The sequence below is a fragment of the Mesoplodon bidens genome (assembly GCF_964165515.1).
Source record: "Mesoplodon bidens genome assembly, chromosome: 14".
NCBI lineage: Eukaryota > Metazoa > Chordata > Mammalia > Artiodactyla > Ziphiidae > Mesoplodon > Mesoplodon bidens.
In genome coordinates this window covers 1918661-1933788 of record NC_138170.1, presented here as the reverse complement: position 1 = coordinate 1933788, position 15128 = coordinate 1918661, and the positions used below count along the sequence as shown (strand labels likewise).

At 45.1% G+C, this 15128-nt stretch overlaps 1 pseudogene across 1 annotated transcript; it reads right to left on the bottom strand.

Moving 5' to 3' along the window:
• Window positions 1-5234: 5234 nt before the first annotated feature.
• Window positions 5235-6955, bottom strand: LOC308628034 (N-acetyltransferase 8-like; annotated as a pseudogene). Its single transcript has 2 exons — window positions 6862-6955; window positions 5235-5898 (listed from the first exon to the last, which is right to left on the bottom strand). The product of its transcript is annotated as an N-acetyltransferase 8-like (transcript).
• Window positions 6956-15128: the final 8173 nt, after the last annotated feature.

The window sequence follows — 15128 nt, the reverse complement described above, 5'->3', positions numbered from 1 at the left end:
CTGAGGTCACATCGCATGTGGAGGTGCAAGGCCTCAATTTGAGGCCCAAATGCCTCTGAAGTCCTCAGTATTTGCAAGTGCCTGCAGGCGTCCAACCTGGCTTTCAGAGCACAGCATCCTGAGGTTACTGGTGGACGAGCCCAAACTTCTGGACAGGCCTAAATATTAACTTGAGGGGCTTCCTCCACTGACCAGGGCGCGTGCCACCCTCTCTAAACATCACCATCAACTGAAATGCACGAGAAAAATCCGATGGAAGCGTCCACTGTCACGGGTGAGAGCGGTGGGGGCACGTGCACGGGGCAGCCGCTCCAACAGCCACAGGACGCAGGCGCCCAGCGGTTCAGGGGCTCCCTGGGAGGCCTCATGGGGCTGCTCGAGGGAGTGAGGAGGGGAGAGAGCGGCAGGGGGTGGGCGTGAAAAGGAATGACGTGGGGAGAACGGAGAGCTGGAGAGAGTGGATCGTGGATAGTGACCATGGGAAAACTGGCAATTTTCATTTTCAAGATTAATTTTTTGAGATGTCATTCACATGCCATAAAATTTACCTCCTGAAACTGCAAATTCATTTCGTACATTCTCAAGCCTATGCAACCATCACCGTCATCTAACCCATCACGTTTTCATCACCCCAAAAAGAAGCCCCGTAACCATCAGCAGGCCCTCTTCATCCCCTCCTCCTTCAGTCCCTGCAACCATTCATTTCCTTTCAGTCGCTATGGTTTTGCCTTTTCTGGACATTTCATGAAATAATACAATTGTGACCACTGTGTGGCTTCACTTAGCATAATGTTTTCAAGTTCGTCCATGTCATAGCATGTGTCAGTACTTCATTGCTTTTTATGACTGTGTAATATTTCACATATACACCACATTTAAAATATCCATTCATCCATTGATGGGCATTTCGGTTTTTTACACTAATAATCTCCAGTTATTGACAGTTGATTCTGTGCCAGGCAGCACCAGGCTACGTTACTGACCTTATTTCACAGATAAAGAGGCTTGGAGAGTGTGAAGAGTTTGCCCAAGATTAAGAGCTAGTAATTTGCGGAACTGGGGTTTGAACTCAGGCGACCTTCAGAGTTAATAAATTCACATGACAGAACATTAGAAAAGGTACACAAGGGTATTCAATGAAAAGTCACCCTCTTCCCCACGTTCCCCAGCCACACATTTCCCTCCTCAGAGGCATCTGCTTTTGCCTGCTGTGGATCCTTTCAGAGAACTATTTATACCTCAACATGGATGTATCACAATTTATTGACTCATCTGTCCCACGGATTTGAAATGTCACTTTTATGGTATAATAGATTCTTATACGTACTTACATTACTCTTTTCAGAGCTGTCCTGACTCTTTTTTGCCTATCTTTTATGTTTTCCATTTCTCTAAAATTCTTTTTATCTTTTTTGATTTAAAAAACATTTTCCTTTCCTTGTTTGTTTCTCTTAAGGCATTATCCATAATGTTCATTCACCTGTATTATTCTGTTGAATTTATTTATTTTTGGAGGTGTTAGGTATTAGTTGCAGCACGTGGGCTCTTCGTTGCAGTGCGTGGGCTCTTCCTTGCGGCTCGTGGGCCCTCTAGTTGTGGCGCGTGGGCTCCACAGCACGTGGGCTCAGTAGTTGCGGCGTGCGGGCTTAGTTGCCGTGCGGCATGTGGGATCTCAGCTCCTCAACCAGGGATCGAACCTGCATCCCCTGCATTGGAAGGCAGATTCTTAACCACTGGACAACCAGGGAAGTCCCCACTCTTGTATTATTTTAAATTTAGTCGGCTTTTCTGAATTTTTTTTCTTTTATTTTGAATTCTGTCCTGAGTTCTATCATCTTACCTAATTCTGGTTTATGCTGTTCATTCATCTTTTTTTTTATTATGGTAAAATATACATAAAACAAAATTTAGTATTTCAACCATTTTCAAGTATACGTCAGTGACATTAAATACATTCACAATGCTGTGCAACCATCACCGCTATCCAAATTCAAAATAATTATGTCAAGGGCTTCCCTGGTGGCGCAGTGGTTGAGAGTCCGCCTGCCGATGCAGGGGACACGGGTTCGTGCCCTGGTCCGGGAGGATCCCACATGCTGTGGAGCAGCTAGGCCCGTGAGCCATGGCTGCTGAGCCTACGCGTCCAGAGCCTGTGCCCCGCAACAGGAGAGGCCACAACAGTGAGAGGGCCACGTACCGAAAAAAAAAAAAAATTGTAGTAATACAAAGTCATTATCTTATATTGAAACATTACATTTTTCCATATAGAGTGAAAAGAAGTTCATCTCCACCCCTTATTCCACTTCTTTCCCATAAGTAACCACTATTAGCAGGATTTTATTATGTCTTTATCTGTATCCCTTTTCAGATCATGAGCACTCTAGGCCAGGGTTCTTTGCGTCCAAGTGTCTAACAGGAAGCTGGGCACACAACAGACCCACAGCCTGTCTGAGGGACTGAGTGCCTTGAGAGCAGTAGAGCTTAGGGAGATGTGGGGAGGAACGATCGTGTTCCCCTGTGGTCAGGTGACCTCACTGCTTTCTGTCTTTCCATTGGTGCCATTTCTAAGGATTTATGAACAGCTTCCAGAAGTACAGAAAAAGAGAGAAGAGGAAAAGAGGAGATTGGAATGTAAGTCATACTGGCTGCGAGCCCAGCTATATAAAAGGGTCAGTCAGTCCTAGAGCAAGATGGATGAGATTTATCAGGGGAAACAGAAATTGAGAAAAACACATCTGACCTGTTTGACTTAACCACATTTGGAAAGTGAACTTAAGCTCATAACGCATTGTACCACTACTAAAATTTAGAAGATAAAAGCACCTGTAACTAGACTTCAAATCTGAAAATCTAGAAAGGCAAATCTAAAAAAGGCATCTTCCAGGGACTTCCGTGGTAGTCCAGTGGTTAAGACTCAATGCTTCCACTGCAGGGGGCACAGGTTTGATCCCTGGCCAGAGAACTAAGATCCCACATGCCGCACGGCACGGCCAAAAAAAAAAAAAATTGTTTTAAAGTTTTTAAATTGTTTAATAAATAAATAAGGCACCTTCCAGGCATACATTTGGAATGAAACCAAATTTCATACTTGGGTGTCAGTTTAGATGCCATGCTGGAAATGCCCACATCTTTCAGAACTGATGAGTTTTCATCGAGAGTCCCAAATGATAGTTTTGTGCCCCTTATGGGTGAGTCGTGTACCACTAGAACTTTTTAAATAAATTGGAAAATGTCCAAGTGTAGCATACAAGTTGGGAGTTTGGGTACTCAGAACCTTGAAGCCACTACCATTTCCTGCCCACAGCCCCAGTAGAATCAGTGGTACTGCAAGTCCAAGGACCTCACAGGCCAGGGGACTTGCTACCAATTAATTCCTTGAGAAAGCAGATGGGCTACTATGCCTGAAGGTCCAGATCCTTCAGTGTTCTCATTTCTTTCCCAACCCCCTCACTTCACCCCCAGAGGACTCTGAAAGTCAGAAACCAAGAGACGAGCTCATACCAGACCGATGTGGGATTGGAGAGCTGCTTCTGGAGCGCATACCACAGCTCAGGCTGGGCTCCCTCAAGTGGGGACACCCCAGGCACTACATGGCCTGTCTGGTGTGTCAGCATCACAAGGCCAGGCCTCTTATTGTGCTTGTGTGTTTGTGAACTGATGGATGGATTAGTCTATTAGGATTATATTAGTACTATATTTCTGTATAAACTATAATAGACTACAGATCATCTTCCCTAAACAGTTCAGGAAGTATTTTTTGTATAATTACCATAGTTTCTGTAGCTGGGAAAGACAAACAAGATTTGGGGAGAACAACGCTGGTCTCTTCAGCAACGTGTCTGGGGTGAGGAGTGGCTGTCTGCCTCTAGTGGCAAAAGAGTATCTAACTTCTTTCCTGCCTTTCTTTTCTTCCACAAAAGTAACCAATCAACTCTTGGGGAGAAAAGTTCCTTGGAACTGACATAAGAGTATTTTCCTCAGAGCCTTGGAATTATATTTTATCAGCCTGGAGGAGCACAATCCTTACTTTTATGAGTCTGGTTTAATAAAACTTATCTTGTGGTCCATGTGTAATTTAGAAGTAGTAACCTTCTAAAGAGTCTTGGGTAGAATGATGACTAAGATTAGGTTTAGGAGCAATACTTTCTCCACAGTGGCCTTGCCCACAGGGATGTTTGTTACAATGGTATTATCTTAATTCTAGGCAAGAGTAAGTCCCTTTTTGTTTGTGTTTTTATAGAAAATAACCTCTGATTGACTCATAGTAAAGCAAGCAGCACAGGGTTATTTATTTCCCATCTGTAGAGGTGCAGGGAGCTATGCAGTGTCTCCCTGAGGTATGTGGGGAACTTCCATCTAAAAGCACCAGTCAAGGAAAAGAAATGCAGCATAACACGGTGAGAGCCCTTTTGTTGACTTGGTGTCAGACTGTGTCTGGTTAGGGTAGCCATCAGGTGGGCCCAGAGACTCTCAGCAGACACAGGTGCCTTGGGTCCAGAGCTACCTCCTTGCCTCATTCCAGCTTCCTTCGGGGCCATTAGCCTTTAGTAGACACAACTCAAGAGGCAACAGAAGCTTGATTTAAATCATGACCTGGTCCTGACCAGTGGGGTGTGGGTTGTGCCACTTCTAGGTCTAGTCCATGTCAAACCCCACACTCTGTCCCTGGCTGCCTTCTTACCTTTCAGCAGAGACCTTGGGGGCCATAGCAGATTGATGGCCTTGATCCTTCTCACGTGAATTCTTCTCACACTCCTGCTCCACGCCCTTTCCACGTGACTTCGCATTTTCTCTCACTGAAGAGGCAGGGCATGACACCTGGAGATCTAAGGGGTGGCCCAGCCGAGCTCAGCCTAAGCTGCCGGCCCACAGACTCATGAGCTAAAAAAATGTTTATCATTATTTTGTGGTGGTTTTTTGTGCAACATTCTCGTGGCACTAGATAAGTGAAACAGTAGCAACCCAAAAAAACTGAATGAAGCAGAGCCACCCCACCACCAAGGCCACTGTGTTCCAATGTGAACAAGCAGTAAGCTTTTCCTGTGCCGTCGCAGTGAGACTTCAGGGCTTGCTTATTACTGCAGCAGAGCCGACCCCTCCTAACTAATCCACAACGACACAGATCGTAGGCCCCCTCCCTGCTCCAGTGCCTGAGAGACCTGAGCAAAGGGGAGACGGTAGATAAGTTGAATTGCAGGGACAGCACCTAGCCTGTAGCTTGTGGAGAAGAAAAACTAGCCCATCTTCCAGAAGCCGAGGCGCTGGTAAAGGGCCAGGCAGAGTACTGCAGTGTGCTGGTGCTGAGGACCACTTCACTGTAGCCCTGGTGCCACGCAGACTCGGACAGTCTTGACCAGGGCTTTCACTTATCCCCTGACCACGGTGCTCCAGGGCCACACGTAGGTGAAGCAGCTGCAACTGCTCATTCCACAGAGTGGGCTTCTTAATGGGCAGCGCTCCCACCATGCCCACCACCTACCCCTCAGACTCCACCAGTCAGAAGCAGGAGCCACTCTCACTGAAGTAGGATTTGGTGATGACAGACATGTCTGTGTGCAAAGACATGACCTCAAACTGGATCCAGGGGTGTTCAGCAAGAAACCTCAGGCCAGCAAGGAGGGCGAGGCTGGCCATGAAGTCCAGGACCCAGGAGCCAGAGACCAGGAATAGGGCAAGGGGCCCCAGCGAGCAAGAGCACAAGGCTTCAGGGCAGCTTTAGGATGTGGTGGAAAGTGGTGGGAAGGTGCTCGGTCATCACCTTGGAGAACAAGCCCACAACCCATCTGCGATAATTTTCCTGTTATTTGTGGATTTGATAAGGAGCCATGGAAGACTTCTGTGTTTGGATCTCAAAGTTCAAGAGAGAGGTAGGAGTCCCTGTATGACTTCCTGGCAGACCTGGGGGAGAGAGAAGAAGCCATGTGAGTGGCTTATCCTCCCACCCCCCAGAACCGGGGATGACCCTGCTCAAGGATGTGTCTTTCTGCTTCTACCCAAGAGGAAATAGGCCACAACCACTGGGAGAAGGTGTAAAGTCAGCAGAAAGGTCTGCATTTGATCCTGTCTCCATGCATGACCTTGGGCATGTTACATAATCTTCTCTAAGAACCTGCCTTCTGAAGTTGTTTAGAGGATTTTAAAAAATAACATATACAAATCTCTGGTTATGAAGTACCCTCCCCTCTCCCTCTTTCCCCTTTCCCTGGCTCTCGCAGCTTCTCCATACATTGGGGTGGCACCATGCAGCAGCCAAGCATATGTCCCTCTCCCAGGGACCATACACTGCGGTAGTCCTGTGTTTCCAAGTACAAGTTTCAACAAAAGCTTCTTCCCACTTGTTTGCAAATTTTCAGGCTGTTGAGGTGGCATAAGAGCCAAACACCAAAAATAGACCAGCCTTGAGAGCCAGAGGAGGTTCCAGAGCTCCAGGCCACACCTAAGAACACTGTCCTTCCACCCATAGCCTCTCACCTGCTACCACAAGAGCCTTGAGTGTCCAGGGAAGCCGCTGCCCTCAGCCTCCACCTGGCATCCAGGAGAGACGGCAAGGGCATGCTCCACTGCCAGGGACCAGGTCCTGCATGGCACCTCATTGGCCAGCTCCTGGATAATTGTTCATCATAAATCCCAGGCTCAAGTAGCTGGGCTATGATGGAGCAGGGAGTCCATTCTGCACTCTCTGGTCACTGGGGAATTAGCCTGGAAGGGGTACGCAGGGTCTGGAACAGCTCAGGAGTCCTTGCCCTTGTGGACGGCCTACACCGCACACCGTGGGAGTTCACCCAGCACCTTGGTGCTCTCTGATGCCCACCCTCAGCCCCTCCACACAGCTGCTATGACCCTGGGGAATTTGCCCCTCACCCTGTGCTCTGTCAACACAGACCAGAGTCCAAGTCCCCTGGCTCAGCACACAAGGTGCTTCACAGCTGGATGAGGGCAGCAGGGACCTGGCCATGCAGGACCTATCATCCAGGTTAGGAAGTTTGGACTCTATTCCAAGAACACCAGGAGGCCATTGCTATGCTTTTAGCTGGGGAGTAACATAACCAGGGGTAGGGGTGGGGTGTGTGGTGTGTGTCTATTACTCTGGCTACATGTAGAAAATGGATTGGAAGAACCAGGAATGGAAGCATATATCCCCCTGCCCCCAGAGGCTAGCCCAGCAGTCCAGGCAAAAGACGGGCCTCCAGATACAGATATGCGGGCTGCTCACTGTAAAAGAGCACCTCACCCAAGAAGGCTAGTGGGAACTAAAATCCATGAGACCTGGCACAGAGCTGAGTCTGACCAAAGGAAAAGGCACCTTTTTCTTATTTGCTCAAAGGTGTCGCTGCTCACTGAACTGTGTTTCCAATAGGTTGTGTCTTTGTGAAGGGGGTGCCTGTTCTATGTTCACAAAGGAGCCATCTAGGCTAGCAGGGGTCCTATGAGAGAAAGCAGTGACTTGGACCAGAGTTGGGCCATGGGTGTGACCTGGCCCACTTGGAGGTGCACTTTGGGGGCAGAAATGTCAGGAGTTGATGATATGAGGATGAAGAAGTGGTCAGAGATGACAGCCAGATTTCTGGCAAGAGCATCTAGGAAGACGCTGGAGAGAGACCAGACTTGGAGAGAAAGATCATGACCACCCCAAAGGTGCCGTCCTGGCAGCTGGAATCCAGGGCTGGTGATGGAGACTGCTGAGGCTCCAGATCTTCGGCATGCAGAAAGGCCACAAGGGTTTAACTAACATGAAGGCAGGGTGGTGAGCCATGGGTATGTTACATTGTCTTCAGTACATTTTAATATTTTTTTAAATGTTAAGCAAAACTTGAACTAAGAATCGAAAGAGAACAGAAGGCTCCAAAGTTCAGCTGAGAATCCCTAATGAGTCTGTCTGATACTAACCAGTCAGAAACCTAACAGTCAAGCTGGGGGGCCAGAGGTCCTTGACCTGTCCCTGCCCTCTCTTTCCTGTATTCTCAACACCGGCTTCTGTGGCTTCCTCAACACCCAGTGGCCTTGGTTTACATTCAAGCTTTTCAACCTTCCTCATAGCCATGAATAATGAGGAGGACTTATGGACATGAAAAATAATTGTCAAAATATAGCACCAAGCTATAAAGGTTATAACACAATATGTTTTCATTCATTTTTGGAAAAATATAACAAAAGTAATTAATACACACAAGCATGCAGAGAGAAAAGTCTGAATGGTTACACCAAACATTGGCAGCATTTGTCTCTGGATAGAGGAATTATGGGTAATTTTCTGTGTAAGAAATGAAGTCTGGAAGTCTCAGCACATTCCAGACTCTTGGCCCTGCATGCAGATGATGAAACTGAGGCTTGGGAATCTACCTGTCTCTGCCTCAGCCAACTTCTTCTTTATTTTTTTTTAATTTATGTTATTGAACTATAGTTGATTTGCAATGTGTTAATTTCTGCTGTGCAGCAAAGCGATTCAGTTATACATATATGTACATTCTTTTCCAGATTTTTTTTCCATTATGGTTTATCATAGAATATCGTATATAGTTCCCTGTGCTATACATTAGGACCTTGTTGTTTATCCATCCTATATATAATAGTTTGCATCTGCCCATCCCCAACTCCCAGTCCATCCCTGCCCCACACCCCCTCTCCCTTAGCAACCACAAGTCTGTTCTCTACGTCTGTGAGTCTGTTTCTGTTTCGTAGATGAGTTCATTTGTGTCATATTTTAGATTCCACATATAAGTGATATCATATGGTGTTTGTCTTTCTCTTTCTGACTTCACTTAGCATGATAATCTCTAGGTCCATCCATGTTGCTGCAAATGTGCCTCAGCCAACTCTTTTTTTTTAATATGTATTTATTTTTGGCTGCATCGGGTCTTAGTTGCGGCACGTGGGATCTTTTGTTGCAGCACACTGGTTTCTCTCCAGCTGTGGTGCACAGGCTCAGTAGTTGTGGTGCAGACTTAGTTGCCCCACGGCATGTGGGATCTTAGTTCCCTGACCAGGGGTCGAACCCGTGTCCCCTGCATTGGAAGGTGGATTCTTAACCACTGGACCACCAGGGAAGTTCCCTCAGCCAACTCTTAAGAGTCTAAAGAGACCCAGCTAAGATTGTGAACTCCTAAAGGTAAGGCAGGTGTGTTATTTTATTCTATTATTTTATTTTTAATTAACCATTTAAATGTGTACAATTCAGTGGCATTTAGTACATTCACAATGTTGTGTAACTACCACCTCTATCTAGTTCCAAAGCATTTTCTTTACCCCAAAAGGAGACCTGTTGGTCAGTAGGTAGTCACTCCCTATTTCCACCGCTCCCGAGCCCCTGGCAACCACTAACCTGCTTTCTGTCTCTATGGATTTACCTATTCTTGATGTTTCATTTAAATGGAAACACGTAATATGTGAACTTTTATGTTCAGCCTCTTTCACTTTTGTTCTCAAAGTGAACCCATGTCCTAGCATGTATCAATACTTCATTGCTTTTCATGGCTGAATAATGTTGCATGGTATGGATAGACCACATTTATTCATCCAGTTATCCATTGATGGACGCTTTAATTGTTTCCACCTCTTGGCTATTGTGAATAGTGCTGCTATGAACATTCTGTACAAGTGGTTGTTTCAACACCTGTTTTCAATTCCTTTGGTATATACCTAGGAGTGGAATTGCCGGGTCATATGGTAACTCTATTTTAACATTTTGAGGAACTGCCAAACTGTTGTCCAGAGTTTTACTTTCCCACCAGCAGTGAGTCTTATTTGGTTTTACTATCTGCGTCAGCAATATGCAGGTACATACAGAGAAGGACAGACAGCTGTTATTCACTGAGATATTAGATGCCTGGCACTGTGAGAAAGCACTTTTCCTATGATGTACTATTTGATATTGGCAGCAACCTAAGAGCTAAGATATTGTTTCCATTTTACAAATGGGAAACCGAAGCCCACAAGCCTGAGATATCCAACCCACAACACCATAGAACATGGCAGGGTGGGACCCAAACCTTGGCAGCTCTGACTTGAAAGCCTGAACATTTTGCTTTTTCAGTACCACATGCTGACCCCAACAGGCAGCTGTCTGACAAGTGAATTATTAAGTAGTGTAAAGCACTGTATTCCAGGAGAACCAGCTCTGTCTGCTGGGATGCAAGATTCACCTCCAAGCCTCATTACGCCCCTATCACCAGCGGTCAGACCATACTTGACCAAATTCCAATACATGACCAAGGCTCTGTTCTCTCTTCAAGATCCAGTTTAGTACTACCTTCTCCATCAAGACTTCTGACCCCTCCCAAGCAGATGGATCTTGTATCTGCTCCCTCTTTGAAGCCTTTGCACTTCTCATTAAGCACTTATATCACTCTTAATTTGTTACTTGCTTAACAAGTAACTGTTAACTTATTACAGTTAATTAAACAGTTACAAGTAACTGGATAAATTATTTTATTCTTCTATTGCCTATAGGAGCCTGATTATAATAGGTAATTATATTTTTGGAATCACTGTTATTCCCAGAGTTGTGGGACTTGAGACCAGCATGCCAATGAAATCCCATGCTTGCATTTATGAAGAACACTTGCCTAATAGACCAGCTCAGTCCAGAAATGGGCCAATGAAATGGAAGGTAGACAATCAAGACTCATAGTGTTTTACAAGCCTCCGAAAGAGAAGGAAAATGTCCTGGAAAGAACATCATCTGCCCTGATCTCTCATCGGGGCTCCCAATAACCTAGCCTCAGGCAATGCCCTGCTTTCCCACTGAGAACTCGTAACTTAAAAGAGATGAATGAGAGGAAATAAGAGCAAATTATTTCAAGGGGAAAGAAAGTGGACTAATAGGTCCTCGGCAGGATGTTCAGAAATCCTAGAACAATGATTCAGCTCTACAGAAATGTTTCTAATCTAACCTAACTTAACCTTTTAACAAATTTAGCAAAAGGGAGATGGTATCAGCACTCAAATTAGGATAACTCGAGCTGATTGTACAGATATAGATCACCAAAGGGCCTAATTATGAAGGTGTGGATGGGTAGAGGGGAACAAGGCGTGTTATTGCTCAGAGGCCTGAAGCGAGGCGGAGGGAGAGGTGACAGGAGCCTGACCCAGGAGTTGAGTAGCGCCGACCGCCCTGAGAGGTTCAGGGCCAAAGCCAGCCTAGGGGTCCTTGCAGGGAGGGGCCCGGAGAATAAATCCCCTGGCCTCATTCTCCTGCTAGCCTCCCCCCATCACACACATTGGCCAAACCCAAGTAGAAGCCAAGGGGAAGGGAGGACCTCTTGCTGGGTACATGGTAAGTCAGCCTCCAGGGCAGAGAGAAGAGTGGAGAAAGGTGTAAGGTGACCTGGAGGGAACAGTGGGAGACTACTGGCACAGAGGATTATGAAAACAAGAACAGGCAGATTTGATGAATATAAACTTTGCTCATTGCACCCAATCAACCTAGAGAGCTGTGCTTTACTCAATATTGTAACATGGAGTACAGATGGCACGTCAGTCAGCAAAACAAAGCCGGGAGCAGGGAAGCAGCTGCAACCCCAGCACAGGTTCCAGAGCAGAGGAATTGACTACTGTAGTGTGCAGACAAGTGGAAAGGTCAGCAAGGGGAAAAGCAGAATGAGAATGGCAGCAGGAGGCCTGAAATAGCCTGGGAGCCATGAGGCTCCTTCTAAAGAGAAGGTGCAGGGCTTGGGAGCAGTTCTTGTGTGTGGTGGGGAGGGGAATAGGGGATTAAAGACCACTTCACTGCAGTTACAGCCTTAGTTGTTCCCAAGGCTGGGGGGATGGGGAGCAGCAATGATCGCCTGGGTAACAGAGCCCCCTTCCCTCACCTTATCCCGGAGACAGCTGGCTTTTTACTTTAATATGTAACCCTTGACTAAGGAGCCAGATAAGGGTGTCCTACCAAACTGCATCCCTTCTCTGCCAGCACCAAAGTCCCTATAATTACAGCTTGCTTTTGCTGGGGAGCCTTTAGGCTCTGAAGCAACCTGGTTAATTTAGGAACAAAGAACATTGTTCCTAAACTGCATCAATTTTTTAGAGAAAAAGCTCGTGGCGCTTACGTTACTGTCTTCCCCAGGAAATGGCGTTACTTTTTCTTTTTTCTTCTTCACGCAAAGGCTCACAAAGAGTTGAAAGCATTATAGATAGTTACAGAAATAACTATTTATAACACTTTCAAGACACTCTTCATAACAAACTCATAAACAGTTCAACTTCACCAGTAGTCTGACAACTCAAAATGGTGAAAATGCTGAAAAGTTAAAAGGCATTGTTGGCGAGTCTGCTGAGACGGGCACACTTGTGCCAATTACAAGTGCAAAATGGCACCTTTCTGGTATTAAAAACTTCATATCCTCTTCCCTAATAACTCCACTTCAGGGAAGCTATCCTAAAGAAAGAGATGTGTACAGAGATTTATTTGCAAAAGCGAAGTGAGAAATTGAAAGCAATGTCATTGTATAAAAATAGAATTACACGCGTGATGTTTCACGTTGATAAAAACATGTTTGAGTGACGGCACGGGAAGAAGCGGTGTGATGGGGTCGTTAGGAGCATAGAATCGGGGTCACTCGGATAGAGCTGAGTTTTCATTTTGACCACAAGCACTTTGAGCTTTAGGGCAGCTTTGACTCCCTAAGCTTCAGGGAAAAGATCCCTTCATAATGGAGAGGTCTGGCAGGGGGTGGGGACCACCTTCATGAAGTGACCAAACTGTATCACCAATCATGAGGCCAGCTGACGTGATGTGCCTCCCAACAATATACAACTGGAAGGACACAAAATCTATCTACTATCATTCCCCCAAATTTTTAAACTGACTCGAATCGTGAACAAACTCATTCTGAAATTCTGAAACATCTAGGGTATTCGTCAAAGAATGTCAACATCACTTAAAAAAAAAACAGAGTGAAGTTAGTCAGAAAGAGAAAGACAAATACCGTATGCTAACACATATATACGGAATTAAAAAAAAAAAAAAGTCATGAAGAACCTAGGGGCAAAACGGGAATAAAGACACAGACCTACTTGAGAATGGACTTGAGGATATGGGGAGGGGGAAGGGTAAGCTGTGACAAAGCGAAAGAGAGGCATGGACATATATACACTACCAAACGTAAGGTAGATAGATAGTGGGAAGCAGCCGCAGAGCACAGGGAGATCAGCTCGGTGCTTTGTGACCGCCTGGAGGGGTGGGATGGGGAGGGTGGGAGGGAGGGAGATGCATGAGGGAAGGGATGTGGGAACAGATGTATATGTATGACTGATTCACTTTGTTATAAAGCAGAAACTAATTTAAAAAAAAAAAAAACAGAAAGAAAGATTGTTCTGTGGGACTTCCCTGGCGGTCCAGTGGTTAAGACTTTGCCTTCCAATGCAAGGGGTGCATAGCTGATCACTGGTCGGGGAGCTAAGATCCCACATGCCTTGTGGCCAAAAAGCCAAAACATAAAACACAAGCAATACTGTAACAAATTCAATAAAGACCTTAAAAATGGTCCACATCGGCACTTCCCTGGTGACACAGTGGTTAAGACTTTGTGCTCCCAATGCAGGGGCCCAGGTTTGATCCCTGGTCAGGGAACTAGATCCCACAGGCATGCTGCAACTAAGGAGCCTGCGTGCCACAACTAAGGAGCCCACCAGCTGCAACTAAGACCCGGCACAACCAAATTAAATAAATATTTAAAAAAATAAAAATACTTATGAATAAATATTTATAAAAAATGGTCCACATCAAAAAAAAATCTTAAAAACACAGATTGTTCTAGATTAAAGGAGACTAAGAGACATGACAACTAAACACAATGTAGGGTGAAGTGCCATGAGGTCTGCAATTTACTTTCAAATATTTCAGAAAAGCAAGCAAATGTAGCAAAATGTTAACAAATAGTGAAATCACATGAAAGTCACATGGATGTTCATTGTATTATTTCCAGTTGCTCTGTAGGTTTGAAACTTTTTGAAATATGAGTTTAGAGACTAAATTTGCTTCCTTGAAGGTGGTAAAATCTCTTGGGGTTGTAGAGAGGACTATATGAGGCAGTGCATAGAAAGAGCTTAGCGCAGCACATGCAAGAAACGCTAACGATGTGCTTTGGTACCTTATTATTTATGACCACAATGGAAATATGTTTGTCCCCTAAGGATTTCTACCTCTCCGTTCTCTATCATGGTGCAGGATCGCACTCCCCCACCCCTTTTGATGTTGGCATGGCCATGTGACTGGACAGTGAAACATGAGATAAGCGATATCTGTCACTTCCACATGGGAGCTTTAAGAGCCACCATGTAACTCACAGCATGACTTCCAGCTGTGCAGTGACCCACAGAGCACATGCTGACATAAAGCCTTTGGCTGACTGGATTCCTGAGTCACTGCAATGAGTCTTCCTACTGATTCGCAGTGGCTATGTGGAGTGAGCAAGACACAAACTTTTGTCGTATGAAACCAGTGAGCTTTAGGGACCCTAAATTACAGCCTAATCTAACCTAGGAGTCCAGAAACTACTGCCCTCTGGTCAAATCTTGCCCATCACTTATTTTTGTAAATAAAGTTTTACTGGGATACAGTAAAATGTGTGTATCATTTATATACTGTCTGTGGATGCTTCAGCACTACAACAGCAAGAGCTGAGTAGGTGCAACAGACACCATATGGCCTGTAGAACCGAAAATACATACTACCTTGTCCTTAACAGAAAAGTTTGCTGAACCCTAACCTACTCTGTCTTGACTGACACAATCATATTTTAAGACAAAATAGAAAAAAAAAAAACCAAAGCATTTATAAAACATGACTTTTAGCTGTAAAACCTTGGGCAAGTTATTTATTACTTCTACAACCTTTTAGTTGCCTTTGTGTAAAATGGGAGTATTAACAGTATCTCCTCATATAATGCTGTGATAATTAAATGAATTCTTGCATGTAAAAACTTGGAACCAGGCGTTTGGAACAGCAATGCTGGAGTAGCCAGAAGTAAGTGCAGGAATATGAGCTGAGGGATATAAAGTCATGAAGACAAGAACTCAGTACATTGTAGACACCCAATAAATGTTAGCAATTATTCCACTTACATAAAAATAAAATATATTTGAACAGAAACAGAAGACTAGAAGACAGTAACAAATAACAGTAACCATGG